Source organism: Uranotaenia lowii, chromosome 3 (genome assembly GCF_029784155.1).
Source record: "Uranotaenia lowii strain MFRU-FL chromosome 3, ASM2978415v1, whole genome shotgun sequence".
Classification (NCBI taxonomy): domain Eukaryota; kingdom Metazoa; phylum Arthropoda; class Insecta; order Diptera; family Culicidae; genus Uranotaenia; species Uranotaenia lowii.
The window spans coordinates 169,508,740-169,534,932 of NC_073693.1; the positions used below are offsets into that span (position 1 = coordinate 169,508,740).

General features: G+C 35.0%; 1 protein-coding gene across 1 annotated transcript in view; it reads left to right on the forward strand.

Annotated features, from left to right (window-relative positions):
- Positions 1–3,782: 3,782 nt before the first annotated feature.
- The window catches only part of LOC129751459 (BTB/POZ domain-containing protein Tiwaz), a 229,513-nt gene continuing 207,102 nt past the window's right edge, over positions 3,783–26,193 (forward strand). Inside the window, exon 1 of the mRNA XM_055746987.1 lies at positions 3,783–4,230. The gene's annotated coding sequence lies outside the window, so the exon portion shown is untranslated. The remainder of the gene's footprint in view (positions 4,231–26,193) is intronic.

Sequence of the window (26,193 nt, forward strand, 5' to 3'; positions counted from 1 at the left end):
AAAAGATTCCGAGCCTACCGAATACGGTCCATAGGAGCCTCACAGGTTCCTAGCATCCGATTCCCGCCCAAAAGCCGCCCATCCAGTCCATCTTCCCGCCATCCATCAGCATCATCGCCACTGTTCCTGCAGCAGGCTTGCAAAGCACGTCGTGAGTAACCACGTGACACTCTTTACACACTACACTACACACGACACAAAACTTATAAACACACAATAAATACACTTTAAAATCTTGAAAATTATTGTATTTCGTTTCTTTCTACACCACATCCGAGTCTGGGGTAACGATAGTAGGTTCAAAGCCGACCTTGAGGTCCTTCGCGACACTCCAGATCGAGCTAGCCAGTCGAGAAGAAGGTCATAAGTACCCATCCTCACTGATCCCAAGAGGAACGACCAGGGATCCGAGGGCTTAGACCCCGTTCCTCTGGACGTATGGTAAGAAGGTGTAAGATATACCTAAACACTGTTGCCGTATTTGCACCAGCAGACCGAGAAACTGCCCAGACCACAGTACGTCTTAGTAATACCTTTTACCTATTTGAGTTTGAGCACCGCATTTACAAGCGTGTGTCGACGGCTTATTGGATAGTGCTTGTGACTTGAGATCTGAAAGTTTTTGGTTCGATTCTCGAGAAATTAATTTTTATTTTTTATTTTGATACCTCCAATTATAATTAAATAATTGCTGGTGCTGCTGCTTAGAGGCGCCACTGGCTACTTTTTATTTTGAAGCCATCATGAGTATAATATGTATTTGGAATAGGAAATAGTTTCATCTATTTTGTTTTTTTTCGCGTTTTTGAATAGGTTGTGTAGAAAAAAATCGATTCTTTTGAGACTAAAATCACTTTAATTGTACAGCCCAGTTTCGCAAAAACGTTACTTAAAGGTTAAAAAATCCACACACAAATTCACGGACATCGACAGAACTCGAGCTGAATCGATAGGTACCTATAAAGGTATGTCTAAGACCCATAATAAATGATCTCTTCAATCGACCGATAACCAAACCTTTCTGTTAAGCGGGCCACAGACTACACCACATTTGTACAAATGCGATGAAATTCGATGAAATTTTGTCGCTGTGAATACGATTTGCATCGTATATGGCACTGCTTGAATGACCGCGCAAACCATTTGCGTGAAATCTGTCGGAATCGAAATTTGTTGTACAAGCAACCTTCTGTGGCATGGTGTATGGTGCTGCTTGTACAAAACTCAGGCGATTTACTCAGGTGGCGATGGTTTTTTTGTGTTCGCGGGAAATATGTTTGTATCGTGTGTGGGCGAGCATAGAATCAAACAATCGTCGTGGAATCATCGAATTGGCACAAGCCATTTGTGTAGTCTATGGCCCGCTTTAGAAAGGCAAAACATTATACAATTTGTTTTTTTTGTTTGGTTTTTGCAAATAAAGTGAATAAATCCAGACTTTTTCTCATGAAATTCGGGTCACAGGGCCGAACCGGACTTTTCCAAATTGTTACGGATATTTTCCTAAATATCTGAGCTAACCCAGATAAAAACGGGCAATCTGCCAAACTTACTTTAGACGGTTTTTTAAATCTCTTCTACCTAACCTAGGTGTTGGAATATACAAAGCCATTCGCGTATTGACGTTCGATGGTGGAACTAGCGTGCGCTAATGTAGAGTGTAGTTTTGTAAGGACCTTACTGAGATAGCAAATAAAGATTAACTCTATTCCACCACTGAAACCTGCGTTGAATATCTTATTTTTTCCTAAAAAAAACAGCTTAGAATGGTTGTTACGTAGTTATCATAGCCTGCAACGCCAAAAAGAGAACATTGAAATCCAAATCATACTTCAAACGAATTAGGACGAAGGAAAGATACCAGGATATTTCAAGCCAAATTATTCTAATCAGTTTCCAGTTTTCTGGCAATTATTATTTTTTTGATATATTTTTATATTAATAATCACCTTTTTTACTTTTTGTACACTTTCTTGCTACGTTTTGGTGGAAAGTCAAAGGCTCGATTTTGTTGGATTATTCGAGGAAATAGATTTTTTTTTAAATTTATTCTGATGAAACATAATAAAATGTAGCAATTTAAAAACTTTTTTTATATAGTGGTGTATTTTTCATTTTCGCTATTACATTATTTCCGATTTATGCCCTGAACGAGTCTTCAAGCATATTTCTGTTCTGCATATTACCTACTGTTTAAGAACTAATTGCATATTCAGAGGCGCTGATTGTCTTCGCAGTTTATTTTGCCTCTGGAAAAGCCTTTCTCAAATCCGTTTAATAGAGCTATAGAAGTTGTTGTATTTTACTTAAAGAGAAGTGTTGTTTATCAACTAGCAAATTTGTTTCAACGATGAATTCCGATTGAAATCGATTTGTGATGCCTTCCATTCTTATCCATCTTTTGGAGAATTCAACTAAGGAATGAAAGGTTCTTTTAAGCAGAGAAGGCATAACAATCAATTACAGTTATTTTTTTTAACAAAATTGTTTTTTTCACGTTTTCTTTTGGGAACATCTTTAATCGAAAGATGGGCAATGATATTGTATACATTTAAGGGCAAAAACTATAAAAATTGCCTAATATTTAGTTTAACTTTCATACAATTCTCTAGGCCTTCCCACTGTTCTCATGTTCTTTTTTCTACTAACTTTATCGTTTGGTAGGGTTCCTAGTTAATGGATTTTTTAAAACTTCTTTTAAAAATTTTTTTTTATCCTGTTAAACAAAATCAATTCCAGTTTAGGTTCATTTCTATCAACAAGAAAAAAAACAAGTAAGGTACACGGGGGTAAGGGTGGACGATAGCTTTCAAAACAATACTGTGCTCTATTTTTTCAAACTTTTGATGCAGAATGTTCAATTTACTTGTAATCTGTCCAATAACTGTGAATAAGAAACGATTCCTAAAATAACGGATAACGGAATACAACGACTTTTTGCGAATTTCCTATTTCTACCTACGATGTCGAAGTGATGTGCATTTTTTTAAATTGCCAATTTCTCGTAAACTAGCTGGCTCTTGACGAAAAACTCTACATTGAAACAATTCGCAACGATTCATATAACTATATTTGTTTAGTGATGCAGTTTTTAAAAGCATCCAGGAAAAAATAAAGAAAAACAGTACAGTACTCGATCGCCAATCGGACGCTGATGGGACCAAGGGGTGCGTCCGATTACCAAAGTTTGTCTAAAATATCAACATTTCCGAATTGAAGACGCATCACATGTACAACACTTTCTATTCGGTTATCGCATAACAAGCGAAAGTGTCCGATTATAGAACTGAACCATCAATAAAGTGACAGATTTTCGGAGAAAACCTTCGATTATAGAGCATTTAGTATCAACCCTTTCAAAAGGTTCGATTACCGAACTTGTTCGATTAAAAGTGACCGATTAACCAGCGAGTACTGTATTTGCTTTATTGTTCGAAACTTATTTTTCCTTTAAATTTGTAGCATTCTAAAAAATTATAAAAACCAAAGAGTAATATTCTAATACCGAAATAATCACCAAATTGCTCAAATCATTACTGCTGGACAAAAATTCAGTTTGGCAATCCTGTCTTTTGTAAACGAGAATTCATAACAGAGAGTTTCCCGAAGAGAGAGAATGCATTCTGTCTGCGACTGCGAGCGCAATAACCACGTTTCCGACCAAAACAGTCACGACTGCCGTTCGGTTCGTAACGGAGAATGTTTTTTTTATCCCTCCGTTCGTCAGACAACATTCAGCCGACGAGCCGAAAACAACCAAACATAACCCCACCTGGTTGAAAGTTATCTCGTTCAGTCGGCTGTTAGACTTGACTCGTGTAGCGCGCAAACTGTGGCGAGCTCTGCTTCCAAGAAGAAAGCACAAGTTCTAGGACTATCATTTGAGATAGAATCTGTGACGAGGATCTTGTAATAAGGATTTGTGGTGGTTAATCTAATATAGCTATCAAAAAATTGGTAATGGTTAATGAGTGTTCCATAGAAAACAGTATCGTGAACATCGTGGCTGGTGAACGAAAGCCATAATTTGGTGATTAGAACAAGTGATTCTGCTGTGTCAATTCAAGAATTAACCGTGCAAGAAGGGGCTTTATCCCAATAGTGACCGTGTCAGACCAAGTTCCCCGAAAAAGTAGCCACCATTTTTCCCTTCGACATCTTCAACTTGTACTCCGCCGATCTGGAGCAACGGAGCAACTCACTGAGCCTGGAGGCAAACTGCCTTAAAAGGTAGGTACCCATACTGCTTGATGGTTCGTTTCAACTTTGTGGCCCTCGAGCCCGGGTCGTTGATGGCCAAACGCTGAATTACGGGGCCAGGTGACCGCTCCCGGCGTGAATATATCGAGTTTGTATTTAAATACTTGCTGGTACTAGCGCTGGTGGCGTTTGTCCCCATCATACCGGTTCAATAAACGAACGGGGAACCGAAAAACTATGAAGAGAAATGCAACGGCTCGAACCGGGGCCATGTGCGTTGGCTAATTGCGGTTATCAGCTTTCCCGGTGTGCGAAAGGTGTTTCCCGCTTACCTCGAGTTATCGTTTTTCGTTCGGGACCGGCGTCGGACAATAACAACCCGATCGGTCGACAGAAAACTGCCAACACTCGAAGAAGGGTGACGTGGTTAGGTTCCGTTGATTGTGGTTTGAGGAACTGATTCATAATATCAACTATGTTTATCTCGATTATAATTTTGTCTGTACCTACAGGACATTTAAGGGTAGAGTTATATGATAAAAAAAAAATCTTGAATTCAGTTAAGTAAATAACTTTTTTTCAAGAAGTTTTCAACGTGAATGCATTGCTGCAAAAGCTTTAGAAAGATGTCAAACATAGGGGAGGGGGTCCTAAATCGACAATCGTTACACAGATTAAGAGTCAAATATTTTTCCCTGCAGATGAGTTGAGAGCATGGATTTATAGGGAAGAGTCCCATAAGACACTGCTTGTTTAAATGAAAACACAATACAGTAGAACCCGGCTTATCCGAGCTTTCGCGTTATCCAAAACCACAATTTTCATAAAAAAAATCCATATAAAGTTGTGTTTCATCACCGTAACACATTGTAATGTTTTGTACATTTTTCGCGTGTTTGAAGTCTTAACTTACCGATAAAGTCGATTTGATAGCTATGTGCCTGAATGATATGCAAATCAGAGCAAAAGGATAGCGTTTGTCAATGTATTTCGTGTAATCCGAGTCTTAAATTATCCGAAGAATTTCCTAGTTGTGTTTGTAAAAGGTTTGAAAGACTGCATTAAATTTCTATTGATAACGATATAACTGTGTTGAGTTTCAATATGCAACACCCTCTAATAATAATGTTTAAGAAATATCAGTTTTAATTACAGTCAAACTTCTGCATTAGCAGTTTGTAGGTACTTAGATTTCCTTTTGCCTTAATACAGTATAAAACTCGCCGAAAAACCTCGATTAAATAGTGAGGATAGTTGATCCCCGGGGAAAATTGATTCCTTCGCTTTATCTCGAAACAGGAATGTCTTACAAATATAAAAAAAAGTCCAAATAGAACGAAACAACAATGCTGTTATTTCAACAAATTAAAAAAAAAAAAATTGAGTTATTGAACTTTGTTTGAATAATTTAACGAAATGTATTTTGAAGATCTTTTTTTATCACTTTGAAATGTTTCTCACATGAAAAAAATATATAAAAATATGTATTCCTAAATGTCAATCGTTAGAGTATAAATTGAACTTCATTATGCCATTCTTATTGTTTTAAAGAATTGATCCCTAGTGCATCCCAAGTAACCATAAGCATCAAAACACAGCCCATAAGCAACACTCTATTCCCATATATAACTCTGAATTAATGCTTGTTTTGCACTATGTGCTTATAAAATGCAGAATTAATGCTTAAAAGGCGAAATAGCGGGCTGAATAAATGCTATAACAACATAGCCTTTAATAAACATTACAAATGCTGAATTAGAGCACCATCAAAACGTCATTTTTCGCCAACCGTATAAAAGCATTAACAATGCATACTTAGAACACTTTTTAATTAATTAGTTGATTGATCATGATTGATGTGAAACGGAAATTCAAAATGGGAAATTATTCTTTGATTAGTTAAAATGAACAAAAATTGAAAAATCAAATCGAATCAACCTGCTGAGTGAAGGACTTTGCCTGCTTAATGAAGAGTTCTATGAAATGAGAAGTGATTATAATTGAATAATGAATTACCTTTGATGAGTCTCGAACCGAAGATCCCGCAGCAGCCTTTATCTTTGCGCCTTTACCTTTTCAACCACTCTTGATGCTGATAAGGTAGGTGAAAAACCTCGTACTTCAAGTACTGTTCGGGTCACACATAAGATTTAAAGCTTTATAAAAGCTTTAGATAAGCATTAACAGGAAGTTTTAGTGATTTAGTCTTAATGCTTGTTAATTTTATATAGTTGCTGTTTATGTGCATATCGTGCTTTCATGAGTGCTGATTTTTTTTAATTGCTCCATGCATTAATAATGCTTATATAAAACTAAAAAGCATTATGAATGTTGATATAATGCTAACTTGCATTAGAAATGTTGATTTAATGCTGATTAAAGGTTATGGCTTAATGCTTATGGTTACTTAGGAAGAGTGCCAAAATGCTTTTTGCGTCAATTTCAATCAATAGTTATGTCAAATTGTCTGCTTTTTTACATTTTACTCAAGAAAAATCAATTAGCATTACCAATTTTATCATATTTTTCCAATTCAAAGATAATTATTTAAAATTTATATTGTCATAAAAAAAATTGAATTTGTAATCCTGTGAAATCTGTGAACATTTTTAAAATTCTGTGTTCTTTGACACAGATTCTGTGACACAAATTGGCTCGAAATTTTGTGAAACGATAGATTTTTCTGTGATTTCGGCAACATTGTCCTAGAGTCCAAAATGATTTGTTTTTCTTCTGAATGGATCGTGATCATTAGTTATCTTGAAATTACTAATGTTTGTCTAATAACTAATGTTTTCCAGTTATTATCTGTTAAAATGGACTTTTTTCCGGGAATTTAACACCACGGTCATGTTAAAATGGACTAACAATACTGTATTCATCTAAAAATCAGAAAATTGCGCCTTTAGGTATGCAATGATTATAGGGTAGTAGACAAACCTCTTTGACAATTCTCTTTGTCTGATACTTACAAACTGCAAAATGAGAACTAATATGTCAAAAAATTGTTAACGAACCTTTTATCTTCGGATTTTAATAGATTTTTGTCAGGGCGAATATCACTTTTTTTTTAGTCTCACGAAAATGCTTATAATTCTCTACGGTTTCATGTGTCGTTCTAACTTTTGGAGCATATAAACTTGAAGTTACAAGCATTTCGAAACCTCTTTCCATTTATAATATTTGTAGCCTGGACAACATATATGTGAAATACAAATTTTAAAGTTGTTTTGATAACTTTTTTAACAGTTTTCTGTAAATTTTTAAGATGTTTCATACGTCGTAATGAAAGCTCGTGCGAGATTTTTATGCCATATTCGTTTTCATCTGGTGGAAAGATGGTTGTGCACCAACTGCTGTCATCTTCATATAAAAAAAAACGCTTTGACAGCACTTGGTGCACTACCGGGTGCACCACCAGGATGAAAACGAATATGGCATTAGTCGTTATAAACAGTGAGCGCGATAAGCGCCTTTGAGTATGCAAACATTAATCAATATACACAAAATTGAGGTATAGTATAGGGTTACTAAATCCCGCGACATCAAAAAGAGTACACTGAGATCATATTCCAAAAAGTCCGGATAAACGTTAAACAGTAGAACCATCAGTAGTAGCCATCAGATTGACACATGATCCATATATTATCAAGCTTTACGCCCGGATGGTATACCAAAGTGAGTACAGTAGCACCCGAGGTAATAAGGGGACGACCTCGCATAAGTGCAGCATTTCGAATTAAACGAAATACATTGACAAACCCTTTTGTATTGCTTATCATCCCGGCGTATAGCTCGGTACTTACATAGATTTTATTTTTCTATTTTATCGACGTTTCTGGCAAGTTTAGATGGCAAGTCAATTGATTAGCTTAACAATATATCGCGACGATAAAACACATTTTTACATGGGTTTTGGATAAAAATGGTGGCTCCGATAACGCGGAGGCTCGGATAACCGGAGCTCGGATAAGCGGGGTTTTACTGTACATATTCTTGCTATCGGAGGTGACACCGAGATATTTCAATTTAATCAAATATTGTTAATGTCTTGAGGGTTATGTCACTTGCATGACAGTCATAAATTTTCTTTTAAAATCTTCTTGTACTATCTAGGGATACCATACGTACTCTTTAAGAGTACATGTACTCTTTTTCGATCTCAAAACGAACGTACTCTTTTTTTTTGGAAAATTTTACCAAATGTACTCTTTTTTTTAGTGAAAGGAATTAAATCAAATTTTCTCATGTAAATTAACTTATTTCTTCCGATACATGACGAATGTATTCTTATAAACTCAAAAAATCCAACTTTTTATGCACAACACTTCAGTTTTGCTTCTTTTGTTAAATGTTTCAAAAGATGGCTTCCTATGGAAGGAACAACGAGTACATTCACGATTTCAATCTGGATTTTTCGTTCAAAACTAGCGCCTTTCAGTATGCAATGAACTCTTGAACAGTAGGGCAATATGCATAACAACAACTTACTTAAAAGCATAGAGCACAAATCAAAAGCGATCAAATCAACAATGATGTTTTTGAAGAGTGAAAAAATACGCCTCTAAAAACTCTTTTGAAAATGCATTTTTTATCAGCTTTGGTGTGCTTCTTCAGTATAAAATCGAAAACTTTGAATAATCCAACTAAAAAAACTGAGCAATTGTCAAGCAAGTCAATTTTTTATAAGGGACTAGCTGATCCCATACGAACTCCGTTTCGCACTTAATTTAGAATATGTCATTTGAATGTCAGTTTGAATGAATGTCAACTGCCAGGCATTTTCAGATGCTTTTCCAAATGCATTGTTAGGCAATAATTACAATAAATTCGTATGCTACTAAATTTGAAATCAGGAATCAATTGACCGTTCCAAAAAAACCCCGTATATGAATTTTCTCGATGCAATACAAAATTATTGCAGAAACAAATTTATCAGTTATTCGGAAGACCCCCTTATTAGCGTTTAAAACATCAATAACACAAAAAAACAGTGAATAGTTAATATGGACAACCCTTTTGGCGGACCTCTGACCCAAAATTTGATAACTGGAATCAATTGCTTTTCCTTAATAATTCCTATGTACAAATTTTCACCTCAATCTGATGTATAATAACGTCAATATCGCACAAATATTGAAAAAATAACATGGATGACCCTTTTGTCAGCCCCTTACACTGAATTTGATGCCTGAAATCGATTGCACGTCATTAAAAATTCTCGTTTACCAATTTTCATCTTAATCCGATGTATAATATCGTCAATACAGCAAAAATAGCAAATATTTATATGGACGACCCCTTTAACTGGCCCCTCACACACAATTTAATACCGGCAAACGATTGCCCGTCCCTAAAAATATCCGAGCGCAAGTTTTATTCTTAATCCGATGTATAATAACGTCAATATCACATAAATATTGAAAAGTCCCCTTTTGTCGGCCCCTTTTGTCGGTCCCTTACATTGAATTTGATACCTAAGATCGATTGCACGTCATTCAGTTTTGAATGACGTACTTGTACCAATTTTCATCTGAATCCGATGTATAATAACGTCTATATAGCAAAAATAGTGAAAAGTTAATATGGACGATCCCTTTTGTTGGTCCCTCACACAAAATTTAACACCTGAAATCGTTTTCCTGTCCCTAAAAACTCTCGTGTATCAATTTTTATCTCAATCCGATGTACAATAACGTCAATATTGCAAAAACAGTGAAAAGTTTATATGGACGACCCCTTTTGCCGACCCCTGACCCAACATGCAATACCTGAAATCAATTGCTCTTTTCTCAAAACCCCCACGTGCAAATTTTCAAGACAATCCGACAAAAAATGATGTCAATACCGCGAAAACAATATTTGTCTTGTATGGACGACTTCTTTCAGAATGGGTAATCCGAAAATCTGAAAACATTTTTCATCATTCCTGGTCCTAATGAACATCCATGCCAAATTTCAGCTCTCTAGCTCTTAAAACGGCTGAGTCTATAGAGGACAAACAAACAAACAAACAAACAAACCCACAGAAATTGCTTTTTATATATATAGATGAAAATCCCGGAAAACAAACAGCAAGTCAAATATCTTGCAAAAACGACCTCAAACATCATGGTTTCGAATAAATGGGGTTTGTCTTCACAATTTTGAAAATATTTCTCAATGTACTTTTTATGCCATTGCAGGATATGGTAACCCTAACTAACCCCGCTGTTGCATGATGTCCCGTTTGACGGTAGCTCAATTTTTTTTTTGTTTTAGCAAAGTTATGAAAAGATTAGCAGATTGTCCACATTGCAATTGTAATTTTATTGAGTAAAGATAGCACATTGTGCACAAATACATCATATTGACTTTTTATCACTCCAACACAGTTTTTGCATAATGGCACTATTCCAGATCAAACTAAAACATGGTATCATCTTTGAGGAACCTTTGAAAGAGCTATCCAAGGAAAACTGTTGCGGATAGCCAAATCTAGACATATTTTGAAAATTTTCTTCTCATTCTTCTCCGGAACATTCGAGCAAGGCATGTCTACGAAAAATTCCTGACCGAAGATCCGCCAAGTGCCCGCTACAAAGTTCACTTCGATTTTTTCTACGAATTTTTTCAAAATTTCACCCTCGTATTTGTTTTTTTTTTGTATCGGTGGGCAACTTCTTTATCATTAAGACACGATATTTGACCTGTTTTTTGTCTGCTGTGAATCAGACAGATAAATTGACCCGCTTTATCTCTTCTCTAATTGGAAGGTTTGAGTTACGCTCAAATAAACCCCTGACTCTCCATACTTTTATGGAATTATTCATTCTTACTTTTATTCAACCTATCGCTTACAGTACCTCCTCTAGGACTTCTAGAACGATTTACCACTTGAAATTAAGTCTTATAGTTGATTTCCAGCTGTTTTGGGGTCTCTCATTGGGACTTACCTAGATTTTTAAAGATAAAAAATTTTAGTCAATGGAACACTTTCTCAAAAGCCACTTAACAAATCGCCACAAAATTATGCACATGTAAACTTCACATTACTAAGTAGTATCACAGAAAATTTCACCAATTTCCATTAATTCATTCCAGCGTAACACAAAGGAATTGTTTCAGGAATTCTATTGGAATTGGAATCCAGGAATTGAGTCGGAATTGCGTTGGCATGGAAAGCCGGGGTCTATGAGTTCGAATCCTGTCCAGTGCAATCGATAATTTTTTCAACTTTTTCAAACAAATTTCCAGGGTTGGTCGGCTCTTCTCAAACAACAAAGAGCCGGGAGAAACCAACACTGTTTTCAGTTCGGCTTCCGAGTGTAATCCTCTTTCGCTGATCGTTCTCCACTCGTTACCCGAGTTTACACGAGTTGTAAGCAGTGATGCCACATTTTAATCGGTATTTTGGAACCCAAAAAAATCTTTTATCGGTATGAAAATCCTAAAAATCGGTATGAAAATCGGTATTTGAGGTGGATATTCAAAAATGCTTACATTTTCAACTTCCTAACGTATTTTTAATATAAATGGAAGCTTGTAATAAAAAGCAAGTCTAACAACTCTTATGAATGTTAAATTTAGTATTAAACTAGCTGACTAAGTGTGTTTTAGCATATATTCCTTTTTTATCTTGGTTCTAGGTAACGCAAGTTTACATAAAAAGACGGTTTTGAAATTTTAACAGAACTTTATGTTTGTTACGACTTATACATTTTTTTTATTTTAAAACTATCTGCATTTGCAGACGAAAAGTAAAAATCACAAATAAAAATTCAGCAGAGAATCCAAAATTAGTATTCCTTTCCATAGTACTGGATGGTTTGAATGGAAATCTAATTTAAAAGTTACCGTTTGATAAGAAAAATAAGGGCATGGCGGTCACCTTCAGGTTACACTTGGTTTAGGCATATTAATGAAGTAAAAACTTGATTCTTTAATTGATCAACCTAAAGGAAATTTTAATTTAGTAAGCACTTACAAATCCAATGGCTTTTTGATGTTCGAGGTAAATATAGGCCCAAGTTGATGTTCTTCGTTTGGTTGATGGTTTTTTTTTTGCCAAACTGGCCATTTCAGCTTTCAAATCCGTTAGTATTAGATATGAGTTCTAGCGGTTAAAAAAAGAAATGATTGCAGAAAGTTGAGAGAGTTGTTGCTTTAATTTTTTTTTCAGACAATGCAAAATTAAATTTATTTTTTGAAAAATCACACATTAATCATATGAAAACCCAAGAATGTTATGCGAAAATAAATGAGAAACGTGTTCTAAAAGAAGGTGTTCTTAAGAAAAATATTTAAAAAACACATAGTTTTGCCAAAACTGAAAATACCCATTTTGCCTGGCGTGGCATGGCGATTTTTGCAGTTAGGTACATGTGATATAAATTATTTGGCTGTTAAAAGGCTGGAGAAGGATTGAAGATTATACCGATGATATGACAAACCGTGTATCTGATTGCACTTCAAATCTTGACATACCACATCTGGCGACAAGTCGAACAAGAATTATATTCCAACGGTGTATATTTTCCCTTGAAAAGTTAGCATCTCAGAAGACAGGTGCGTTATCAATTGAGATTGATCTTTAGAAACTTCCACCTTCTGTTGACAGTCGCAGAAGGTCAAATATCAGCCTTGAGCACTATGATAGTGCATCATTTGACAGAACATAGGAACAAAACAGCGCGAACAACTGAACGAATTATGAGAGTGAGCCGTGGAAATCTTTGCAGGGTACTTTAAAAGTTGTACAGATCAACTTACGCCACGCCAGCTACCGCACTTTGTCTCCTTTCTACGGGACCTTTACGAGGATAGCTTGAATTAAGTGGGAATGAAGAAGTGGACTGAAGTTTGAGTTAAAATCTTAAAAATCGGTATGAAATCGGTATGTTTTGCCAAAAATCGGTAATCGGTATATACCGATTCTTGGTCAAAATTTTGCTCAAAAATCGGTATAAATACCGGAAAATCGGTATGTGTGGCATCGCTGGTTGTAAGTGACTCGGACGGCAAGTGTGAGAGCATTTGCATCCGAGTGGGAGAAAGAGAATTCTAAACAACCCGGTAAATTTGAATCGGCAGAGAGGTAACTCAAATCGCCAGAGGGATCGTAACGATCTCTCTGGCGATTTTGCATCATCACATCGTTAGAGAGGAACACACCATACGCGTGCCTTGGGTGAGTGCCACGAATTAAGCTAAGACACGCCCTCCAGAGAAACACACGAACACAATCCGAATCGTGTTTGTATGTTTCCCTCCGAGACGCGTGTTCGCCTGCCTGAGAAGTCGACAGCTATACGATTGAAAGCACACACGGGACACGGGGACAAAATGCGACCACACCGTACGAGTGTACGATTCAAACTGATTTCGCATGTACGCATTCGTATTTGTTGCCTCTAGGTATCTCGGGAGGACAACTCGAATGAAAATATTTGCGTTCTTGGAGTGTCGCCGAAGTTAACCGTTTTATTCTAAGTTCGGTGACTCGACTCTCAATTTTTTGCATGCTCTGTCGATTTCTAAGAGGACAAGCTTACTGGGAAGAGCGCCCTGTGTTTCAGTCATACACCTCAGAGTAAAGAAGAAAAAAAAAGGATTTAGACTCCCACCACACAACGTAGAAAAAATATAAACAATTTCTACTCCGCTACCATGCCCACTGCTGTTAGCTGTTTTAGTTTGTTTATTGCAAAAGGTAGCGTTCGAATAAGAGGTGACAGGTGGTTTCATCAAAAAATCAGGACACCGCGAAGAACAAAAACCAGGATATTTAAAGACCCCAGTAGATTGGTGGAAATGAAATGCAGCCCTTTTAGATTGCATAAATTAAGGCGAAATAGCGGTGCAGTATACGCCTTAATTTATGCAGCAGAAGTGATATGAAGTTAGGTGGCTTTTAGTTTATACCGAAAAAACCGTTCAAATATCATCTGAACCGAAGATTACCATTGGTTTAAGAGGTTAAACTGTTTTTATTACAAAATCAATTGCAATTAAGATCAGAACGGCTTCTAGAAAATCAGGACACCGCTGGGAGCTTTGATTCGGAAAGTAGCATCATTCCTCGTGAACGTACCAAGCAGAGATGCCAATGTGCCTGATTTTTCAGGCGTTGCCTGATTTTTCGAGGCTCTGCCTGACAACCTGATAGCCATTGATTTTCCCTGATTTTTGAAAATATGCCTGATTTCGCCTGATTTTTGCGAATATCAAGAAAAATGGATTGTAAGGAACTGGAGTAGGTACCATAGCTGAAAGTAAAAAAGTGACAATGTGGCTGAATCTAAGCAATCGAAGGATTCCAGCACGCTCTTTTTTTATACTCAAAATTAAGTAGTTTTGGTTTAAAACAGCAATTCAGTGGCAGCACTCAACTTTGAGTTCGACTCGGCAATCGCAAAACTAAGTACTGAAAGGCATACTCAATACTAAGTTCGGCAATCGAACTCAAATTTATCCCTTTTTTTTGAGGGTAGCTTATTTTTAATTAATAGCTTAATTAAAGGATGATTAAAATTTGTTGTATCGGATGTTGCTGTTCCGGTACATTACATTGCAATAACAGAGCGGTGGAAAGTTTTGACACTCCCGCGGTCAAAGAAAACTTACGGATGTTACTTCCCACGGGAAGTAAACAACATCCGGAAGTTTCCGGACATTCCAAGCCGCTCACCGTATGATGACAATGACGGACAGAATTTTACGCTGACACGGTGAACATGCATTCCATTATGAAGTTCCTTCATAGTCTTCCGGTAATTGTTCCGACAAAATTTTGCGACGTGTTCGTTGGTTGCTGTTCCGGTACGAACTGAACTCGCTAAGTGCTTTCAGTCCAACAAAGAGAGTTCAATTTTTAGTTCATGTGGTTGAACTCAGCTTTGCTCCCTCGCCGAAGGAAAAAAGGGATCAATTTTGAGTTCGCAGTTTGAACTCCGTTTTGAACCATCGCAAGGAGAAAAAAGGGTACTTAACTTTAAGTTCATAGAATCGAACTATGTTTTGAACCTCGGTCGTACTTAATTTTGAGTTAAAATGAAGGAGCGTGCGTGAATTCTTATTGAAAAAGAGAATTGAAGGGAATCTTTTGATTGCTTTGATGCAGTAGAATTATTCAACTAAGTAGGCACACAACGCATATTGGAGTAAAAATGTGGAGCGATGACCAAAAAAAAAGATCATCACTTTGAGCGAAATGTCCGTTACTTTTACGCAGCCTGATTTTGCCTGATTTTTATTTCGCAGGTTCCCTGATTTTTGAAAATAAATGTTGGCAACCCTGGTACCAAGAATAAACTGAGTTAGCTCTCGAATTCTCCTTAGCACATTGCGCAACAGATTTTTCCGGAGAAGGGTATTCTCTTCATCAGCGGATGTGAATGCTCTCGCTCACTCTTATGTGTTGACAATCTCACTCTTCATTTCAGTGCGATTTATCTCTCCCCGCACTGATTGGGGGAGCAGACGAAAAAAATTGCACTCTCTTTCACTGGACAAGCCGATCTGAGGAGTTTTGCCACCCATGCAAATTTTTTAAGTTTCTCGTGTTGACGTTAAACAATAAACAGCTGTCAAAATTCTTTGGATCATCATGAATTATTTTAATTTCCCAAGCTGTATGAAGACCAGTTAATATCGTGTTCATATCAGCGCCAGCAAATCAACATAACCTTATCAATGCATTTTGAGGGTAATACACTTTGAACATAACCCTTCGTTTCATAAAGTAACAAATTTGAAACAATTAATGTATGAAAATACTGAAAAATCGAATTTTATTTTAATTTTTTTTTCTTGATGTACACATCATATTGGACTATTTAACGTGATTTTTAAGGAAAAATAAAAAATCATGAAGCGAAGGGATAATGTATTCAAGATTGGTATGAATTTCAAAAATCAATATTTTTTTCGTAAATTCAAGCAAGGTTTTGATACCTTTTGATATTACATTTCGTCTTTTCAAAATTTTATGTATAGAAGCCAAAAACAAAAACTTCGATGTTTTCGTTTTATTTTCTTATTCAAATGAACATCAAGAATACAACAAAAGAGACCGGGTTAAAATGTATGAAATTAAATTTTCTCGTGTACACGGATATGCAACACACGGTTCAAAAGCTATCTATGAGACATTTACTATGAGGTCAGATTTGAAACCATTTTTTAAAGAATGAACTGAATGCATAATATAGCAACCCTAACTTATGTTTGTCATATGCGAGTTATCAGTTTCAAGCGTTATCAAAAAAGTTTTATGAAACTATTGCCAAAGAAGCTGAAATGTTGCTTAAAACATAAACAGGCCCTTTTAGCCCGCATTTCGACAACTTTTATCGTAAAATCGTTTTCTCGAACACTGAAGGAGATTTCAATTTATATAGTTTTATACACATACTAGCTGACCTGGCAAACTTCGTTAAGCCTTTGAATTTCGCAAAAATAATGAACATGTAAATAAGCAGAAAATAGGTTAATAATTGTTTGCGCTCATGAAACTGGATTGTTACCTTCAAACGGAGTGAATCGACACAGTTTTTTGACTATTTTCGTAATACTTCTGTCATATTATGGTAGTGCCTATCTCCAGGGGCAAAAATTTTCGAAGAAGATTGGCTTTCAACAAAACTGGAAAGCGAAAATTTTCTGGGATAAAGTTAAAAATCTGTTTTCTTCCGTTTTACATTTACAGAGGATCCTTGACACCGATATGTTCAATTTCTATTAACCCCAAAATAAGTGCCAAAAAGTGTTTTGTTGTAATGTGTCGTCATTTTTAGCAGTTTTGAAGATTTGAAGATGTTATTGAACCAGTTATCTGTTCTTGATTTCTAATACTGAGTGTTGGATCAAATTATGAATTTTATTTAAAAAAAAGTCAACCCTATTTATATCCTTAATTTTGTTTCATTTAACCGGAAAATAAACAAAACAAAATAACGGAGTAAATAAAAAAGATCAGAATTTTTCCCGCGCGTACCCTGGTCAGGCAAATTAATTCTATCCAAAAACCTAACAATATCCGGGCATTTGATTTCAAAGTTGTCAATCCAAAATCCGGGCAATACCAAGCAAATTTGGGCTAAATTCAGAAACTACTCAAAAAAAAAAAAAAAAAATTCAAACGAAAAACACTTTAATAGTTTTTTTTCTTCGAATCACATCAGTAATTTTGAATCGTATTTTAAGCATCCAGAAACCGTGCATAATTATAATGATAAAAGTTGCTCAAAAAATTTCGTTTTAGTACGCAAAATTTAAAAAAAATTAACTTAATTAGAGTTTTTTTTTTATTTGGCAAATGAAATGACTAAATCCGGAAAATTCGGGTTTTTTTTTATCAAAATCCGGACAACCGGGCTGGACGACTTGACCGGGCCCTTTAAATGTTGTTTTATCAATTAGTCAAGTCCGGGTAAAACCGGGCAATCCGGCTAGTTTTGGGTAAATTAGCTTAAAAAATGTTAAAGTTGCCTTGATGCTGAAGCAAAAATGAAAATTTTCGAAAATAGGTATACTCCATGCCGGCTTTTTGCGTTCTTTTTTTTCACCCCATACATCCAAGTATCCATTTTACTGGTGCCACGTGAAAAGTACACTTGCAACGAAAATGGGCGCCAAAACTTCCTATAGAGAGATGGATGAACATCAGTAAGCCTTGATTGCTTTTGGCGCCTTCCTACTCTGGGTGATTCGAATAAAAAAAAAAAAAATGGAAATTGGGTTCCATGACTTTTATTTGATACGAATAAAAACTAAAAATTAATTTTCAAATTCCACAAAAACATTTTCGAAATTATCTCTCCGTTGTGTCATTCTTCGCGTGAAGACGAATACAACAAAAAAAATCGCATGCAGATCGGATGATCCAGTGAAGAGTTTTGCGTGTTCGCACATTTCTGTATGGGCTGTCTCTCTCCCTGTTTTATATATATATATAGAAGATTTAATGGAATACCGTCAAACGGGGCATCATGCAACAGCGGGGTTCGATGCAACATTTATATAACATTGAATCAATTTTTAATTTAATGTATTGTAATAAAGTTATCTTTTAATGATAACAAAATGATGATGACATAATTTCTCGCATCTTAAGCTAGTTGTCTTAAGTTTTTTTTTAATTTTTATGTAAAATTTGAAAAATCGAGCAGTAAATGTACAAATTTTAACATTTTTTTATGCCGAAAAAAACTTTACCCAGTATGACGGATCGGCTTGATAAAATTACCTACAAACTTTTTACAGGTTTCCTCATATTATACCAATATTGTTTCTGTAAAAATATTTTTCGAACAATCACCCAATTTTTTTAAATGAATATTTTTAATATTCAGTTAGGTGTCTGCGGTTAAATGCAACAAAATGCAAATCAATGAAATACCTTGTAAATCTCGTTTCCAAGTGTTGGAATATGAATGTTTTGAATCACGCGTTTTTAAACATTTAAATTTCATTCATCCAAACATTTATTTTTATGATTTCAGCTTTTAGAATTTTTCGTAGTATTATTTAACCCCTAAATGTATGGAGCGTCCTTAATTACAGAAAAAATGTGAAACTTTGTTTTTACAGACCCAAAAACTACTGCAATTGGTGTTGTCATGCGTAATGGTCTTTAAGACATCGCAAATTTATTAAAAATTATGAATTTTCGTACGTGTTCATAAAATTCTTCATTAAAAACAAAATTTGTTGCAAGTTACCCCATTTTCTAAGAAGGGTAAAAATCGCATGTTTTTAGAAAATTAAAAATAACTGAAGAAACCAATAATTTTTTTAACTACGCCAATTTGATGTCCCAGCATCCTTAAAACTTTTGATGCATAAAGGATACGATTAACTGTGAACATAAGTTTTTTAGAAGCTATTGAAGTTGAAAATTGTTGCATGTTGCCCCAGTTGACGGTATTTAATAAAATCAATATTCTGCTTGCTTCTCCCTTAGTCACGGTGTGTTGAAACTTTTACGCAATTAATAATAATTAAGAACGTTTCACTGAATTTTTGCTTTGAAACATATTTCCATATTCATCAACACCTTGTCGAGTAGCTAGCTCCGCCTCTGAATCCAGTGTAGATGCCATCGTTTTGCTCAAATGATAAAGTGGGACAAAAATTATCGATAATTTTTACGGACACTCCATGGGAAATGTCTACCGATAACGGCAAAGAAGTTCATCCCGAAAATCGCATAATTGGGATAATTATAATTTTATTATTATGATGAGCAGCCGCAGATTAATTTCGTTTTCCGAGTGTATTATTTATACGAAACAATGTTTTCAAAAAAGCACAACATCAACATTATCATCAACAACACCGATTCCGGGCAAAGTGGTGTTGTATGTGGAATTGCACTTTTATTCGCTCCCGGCGACCTTCAGCAACATATTCCACCCAAAAAGTCAAACCATCCTTGCCTTGCCTTCCTGCATGCACACCGCTTTTCGATCCACTACCGTCCCGGGATTGAGAGGGTAGTACATCTTTTTTCCACCTTTCTTCGGCCAGCTTCCCATATTTGAATTGGAAAGGAAAACAACACATACATACATGCAGTAACTGCCAAGAGAAACATTAAAACATTGCTTAGGGATACCAGATTTTTGTGTCTGGTAGAAGATAGAATAATATTTAGCTGGTTTTCAACAACATTTTTTTAAATTGAAGTTCTTGGAGCCAAAGGGGTATAAGGGCAAACAATCTGATTCCGAGAAAACACGCTCTTAAGTTGTTGTGTAAAGTGTGTAAATAAAATTCTAAAAATCTGAAAAAGCACCCAATATAGTTCGACAGATTGAAAACTGTTTGGTATCTTTATTCTTTAATAAAAATTCATCATTTTTGCACTTATACCCCTGTGGCTGCGAGGGCCTCAATCGTAATTGTAAGCTTGGCCGCAGCGCGTGGTGTAGAGGATAGCCATCAAGTCTGCTAAGCCAGCGGACATGATATCGAATCCCGGTCACGGCATACATAGTACACATTCTCTAAGTTGGTGGTTTTAGCATTTGTCAGATGCTAGCCATTATCTTAAAAAAAAGACATACACCGTCTTAGCCAATTAAGGCTTTACAGACTGAATAAATGACGCGGACAACTTAAGATTAACATTTAACACCCAGTACCGAGATGGGAATCGAACCCATGCCATCAGTGGACCAGCGATTACCGTCTTACCACGCTAACCACTCGACCACCGAGACGTACCACGTACCGAGACGTACTTCTCTAAAGATGTTCGCTCAGAGTTAAGAAAAAAGGAATCTCTTCGAGGAAACATCAAGTTTCATTAAGATCCTGTATGTGTTTGCGTTAGTATTAAAAAAGCCTCGAGGATTATCCGTTTTTCCAAAGTTCAAATAAAATTCGGAGTATTTTTTATCTTTCTCTTTTTCACTATTTTTCAGATGGTCAAATTCCAAATTAAATTATAAAGACATATTCTTAAAAGATTTTGTTCTTTTGATAAGCACACTTAATTCATGAGTCATTGCAACATGCAACAAACCATTTGATTGAGAGAAAGTTGTGCCGATTCATTCCTTGGTAACCTTAATTTCAATTGTTTCAAGAAGCTTGGGATGGGGTAAATTTTTCGAGTAACAAAAAAGAGCTGAAGCGTGGGGCAGAAAAGCATCAACGGTGCACAAACAAACACGGAAAATATTGAAAGGGTTTGGGGTTCGATATGTTGAGCTGTGTTTTGAGTTTTTTTTTCTCAAACATTTTCGAACGAACCTGTGTATGCAAAGTTGCATGTGTGTTGCAACATATCGAGAATCGAGAGAGTCATAATATGAAAAGTTATCATAATAAATATTGCCAGAAGCTGCAGTAGCAGCAACAGCGGCTCAGACCGAAGTGATGCTGAATTTTTTGGCAGAAACCTTCTACAGTTCGGTATTAATGCATGCTTGTTTCGTATTAAAAATTTCAAGGATTTTTTGCTGAAATTTATACTTGAAGCTTTCGTTGAAATTATTTTTATAATATGCCTTTTTCTGATTGAACTTGTTGATCTATTTCAGAAAAAATCATGCAATTGTATTTAAATATTCGATTTTTTGACATTTAAAAACAAATATTGATAACACATAATTTAATAAATCGTATCTCTCATTGATCTCAATGGATCTGAGCTGAGCAAGGAAATTCTTAATGGAAAGAGCTCCTTCAATTTAAATTTTTCCATGCACACATGTTCCTGGTAAGGAATCATAATCCGAATACGGTCTCAGAATAGAAATCATAAAAAGAGACCAGAATCTTCAACTGTATTATTGGAATAATTGGGAAAGGTTTTGCGAAGTTGTAGAAACATTTCTGCTCAACTCATGATTTGAATTTTAATTTTTGTGGACCGTCATTTACAGAAAGAAATTAAATGAAAGAAACTCGTTCAGTTGTAATCAATGGAGCCAAACGGGACAATGACAAAATAAATGAAAATTTTTCACGATTATGCATATATTCAGGAAAAAAAAAATAAGAAAATCTTAACTTGAATTTTAGTAATAGATGAGATTTGTTCTGGTAAGTGACAAAATAATGTAGCACATATAATGGAATTCTCAAATGGTTAAAGTCACATAAAAATTCAATTCAATATGTTTGTGCTATTAATAAAAATCCACTCCAACATAGAGAAAATGCTTTTGTTTGGAGTTTTTCTGAAAAAGTTGATCCTTTTATTGAGTACCGTCAACTGGAATAACATGAAACACTTTTCAACTTAAATGGCTTTTAAAAAACTGTCCAGAGATTATCATACCACTTATCATCAAAAGTTTGAAGTTTGGTGGACATCAAATTGACGTAGTCAGAGAAATTAATAGTATCGCCAATTTCTTTTTGATTTTCTAAAAATCATTCATCCAGGCTTCGGAAGACTCCTGAGGTGTCACTCATAAGTGCAAGAGCAAAGCTTCACAAAGAGGAGTGGAACCCACGCTCTTGTGAGCGCTAAACCGCACTCACTCTGCTCTTGCTTCCCGAAAAATAAATTTTCAACACACACTTACATGAGTGATGTGTGCTCCGTCAGTGTAACTCTTAGAGCGCGCTCTTAGGGATATGAAGTGTGGTTTTTTAGGAAACCGTCCTTCCCATCATGTGCATAGCAAAAAAAAAGACGTTCATTAACGGAATTCTTCAGGCAGCGCTTTGAAAGCAAAGCGCGCAAGCGCTTGGTGCCGAGGTTCAAATTCCAATGGTTTAATGAAATTTATGTAATGTAAAGTAATCGTTTACATCTACTTACGTTTATATCTACATTATTATGTCAATAGATGAATGGTGAAAATATCATTATCGAATTAAAAAAAACTTGTACGTACATTTTGATGACTGTTTGATGCCACATGACTTAGAAATTGCATAAACCGACTGGCACTGCCATTTTTTTAGATCTCTGGGGGATTCATGTTTAAGACTTTCACAACTCGCATCATTCATAATGCATATTAAACTTATGTTTCCACTAAGGTATTTTTCCATAAGGGTTTTCCCAGAATATTTTAAATATATAAATAAAATGCAACTTTAGTTCGAACGAAAAATAACCCGAGTTTCAAGCAAAATGGGAAATTGGCCAAAAAGATAATAATAACTATTTTCCGAATAACAAAATAAGCAACATTTCAAAAATGAAAAATACTTACAAAAGTTACGAAATGCCATAAGTTTGCATTTTTTATACTCGTCATTTCTGTAGTTTTTACTTTATAATCATTTATGAAGTTGTGCATTATTTTGCAATTTAGTTTTAAACTTTGTGTATTCTATCCATATTGTTTAATTTATGGTAAATTCAGGATAAAATTTATAAAACTTGGGTAATTTTTGAGAAAGTTTTAAAAAAAATTAGCATGCATCTACATTAGACTGAGTCTATTTGAAGTCATTTTCAAATTACCAAAACCCTTTGATCTCAACAACTTCGTTGCAGATTTTTAAAATAACGATTACATGAGTAAAGTTTAATTTTCTTGTTTGTATGAAAAAATTTAACATTAAGTTCGAAAAAAAGAAAAAAGATTTCTCTTCTATCTCTTGAACCGAGCTATCTAAACTTTTTTTTTTCAATTTATAAATTCTCAAAAGGAAATTTTTTGCTGAATAACTATGTCGAAGCTCTTGAAGTGTAATCTGAAAAATTTAATAATGGGTTCGAAAGTAGATTTTGAAATAAATTGTCTCCATATCAAACAGGTTTGAATAATTTAACACTTCACGCAATGTAAGATTTAGAAGTATGCTGCACACAAATCTAAACTTTTTAATCACGTTACACTATTTGGCTGGAATGAAAATAAATCGAAAATGCGTCGTGAAAATAAGCGTCATTTTTATGAAAAAATATTTTCAACTCGAGATGAAATCTATAATGTTAGTTGCTTTACAAATCTAGCATATATATGTACGTTAGGGTGGCAGCCAAATGGTTCATATAAAATTTCGAAAACCTAACATGAATATTTTGTGGATTGGCCCAAAAAACTGACCTCTGCCAAATTTCAACCCATTCGGACTTTATTTAGGGGTGCCTCGAAGCACCCTCAAAAATCACCAAAGGGGGGACCAAAGGAAATCAGAAAAACCAAAATTTTAATTTTGATGCCAAAAGACTGAAAAATGCATAAAACGTCAAAATCCTGTTGAAATGCTGAAAAAAAAATTTTGGTAAAAATTGACCTCAAAATTTCAAAAATCACTTAAAAAGAGGACAAAGGAAATAGAGAGAATCGAAACTTTCATTTTGATGCCATATGATTTTGAAATGCATGAAATTTGATGTTATCCCGAAAAAGAATCTTGGTCAAAAATCGGTTTTTTGGGACTTAGCCGTTTTTTTCAGAAAACCAGCCGTTTTTCGGAAAACCGACAAAGTCCCAGAAAGTCAAAAAAAAATCTTGAACTACAGTCCCCCAGTCATTAGTCACTTTACGTTTCCTTTCACCACTAATTGTTCGTTTATTCGGGTGTTAGTAGACCAAATATCAAGCTTTGCATGAATTTAAGTCATTAAATATTTCCTCTTTGAGTTCAAGTATGTTATTATTCAAAATGTTGTTATAAAATGACATAATTTACCGAAACAATAAGGCGTTTTTTTAAAAACGCATATATGGGTCAAAATTGTTGCTCGTAACAATTGTTAGTCACATAGAAATCCATGACAACACTCGAATGTCAACATGGGTATCAACTTGTTTTGGACAAACATTTATTTTATTTCACGAATTCAAAACAATCGAAATCCAAAACAACGATCTTGTTAATAACACCCTCGACACAATTAACTTTCAATGCTCAATCAGCATCACTATACTGCAGATACTTATGCTACCTTTACCACCGTGGGGGAGCAATTTAGTTTCACCCGGTAAAGAGTATCGGATCGGTTCTAAGCGTGACTCGTTTTGTTTGTTGTTTGATAGAGACTTATATTTAACAAAAGTGTATTAGATTTTATTTTTCTCATCCATTCCGGCTTGATGTTATCATCTTTTTTTATTCATCTTCGAAAAAAAAACAGCTAGATACGAACCAAAGCTAACAGCACCATCAATTAATTACTTGGACGCACATTGTGTACACCTTAGGAGCACTCTTTAGGAGACGCACTTATAGAGCACTCATTTCAATTTTGAGTGTTTTGTGAGTGACGAAAAACGCTCCCTGTGTGTATTGTCACTCTGCTCCTATCGACCACTCTTGCTCCGCTCACAAAAAAATTTAAAGAGTGGAGCTGATTGTTACACCGCTCTTGTTGGGCTCTGAAAAGAGTCCGAAGCCTGTCATCATACTCAGAAAAAAGAGCTTATTGCAACAAACTTTGTTTTTAATGAAAATTCAAACAAAAACGTTTAAAAATTCAAAGCTTTCGATAAATTTGGTATGCTAAACTGCATAATATACCAATTGCAGAAATTTTTAGTTTTCAGCGAATTAAATTTTACATTTATTCAGTCAAAAATGCTTGTAAAAGAAAAGGCATAAGGTGCTGCATACATTTAGGGATAAAAAATACTACAACTTGTACAAATACTAGCTGAAATCATCAAAAATTCTATGAGAATCAATAACCTTAATGACTTAAAACTTTCTCACGATGTGAGAAACTATGTCATGATCTTTTTGTCATCTTTAGATGATAACTTTATTATATATATTAAAATACAAATTGAATAAGTGTTGTGGTTTCCAAATGTTGAATCAAATCCCGCTGTTGCATGATACTCCGTTTGACGGTATCTATAAGTAAAATTTTTAACTGAGAAAGATGCTAATGTATTTTTTGAACATTTTGTTTCACGAAAACCCCCATCATTATCAAAATCATAACACCGCTGGATCATGATCAAGGTTGATAAAATGATTGATTGAAAAAAGAAAAATTCACAGATTTAAACATTTTGTAAATATTTCCAAATTGCTATTAGTTATAACACATTTTTATCACATGCTTTCTGAAAATGAAATTCGAAATAGAAAATTGAAAGATATTAAATGTCAATATAGCTCAATGAGATCAAGTTGGATACATGCAGATCTCAATCAAACTCATAAAAATATTTATACAAATTGAAACTTTCACATTTGAAAAACGTGCTTCAAAATCTAACTTTGAATTAATCTTTTCGTGAGTCTGAGTTTTTATTCGTCATTTTTTCGTTAACATTGATGTCCGATGAAACGATATATTTTTTTCAGAATCGTAGGGGAGGAGCGGGCTATATGCGCCTATTAAGCAGAACATTGATTTAATCAAATATCACATCGCATATGTGTGCAAAAGCTATATACACGTGTGTGGGCATCTGTATTCTATACAATGGAGTAATTTTTATGTCAAAATTTTCTTCTGTTTCCAAGAAAACGATTTTATTGTAAGTGTTGTCTAAAATTCCGAACCTCAAACCGTGCGGGCTAAATGCGCCTATTTACGTTTTGAACAAAATTTCTGTTTTTTGGGCAATATTTCCGTAT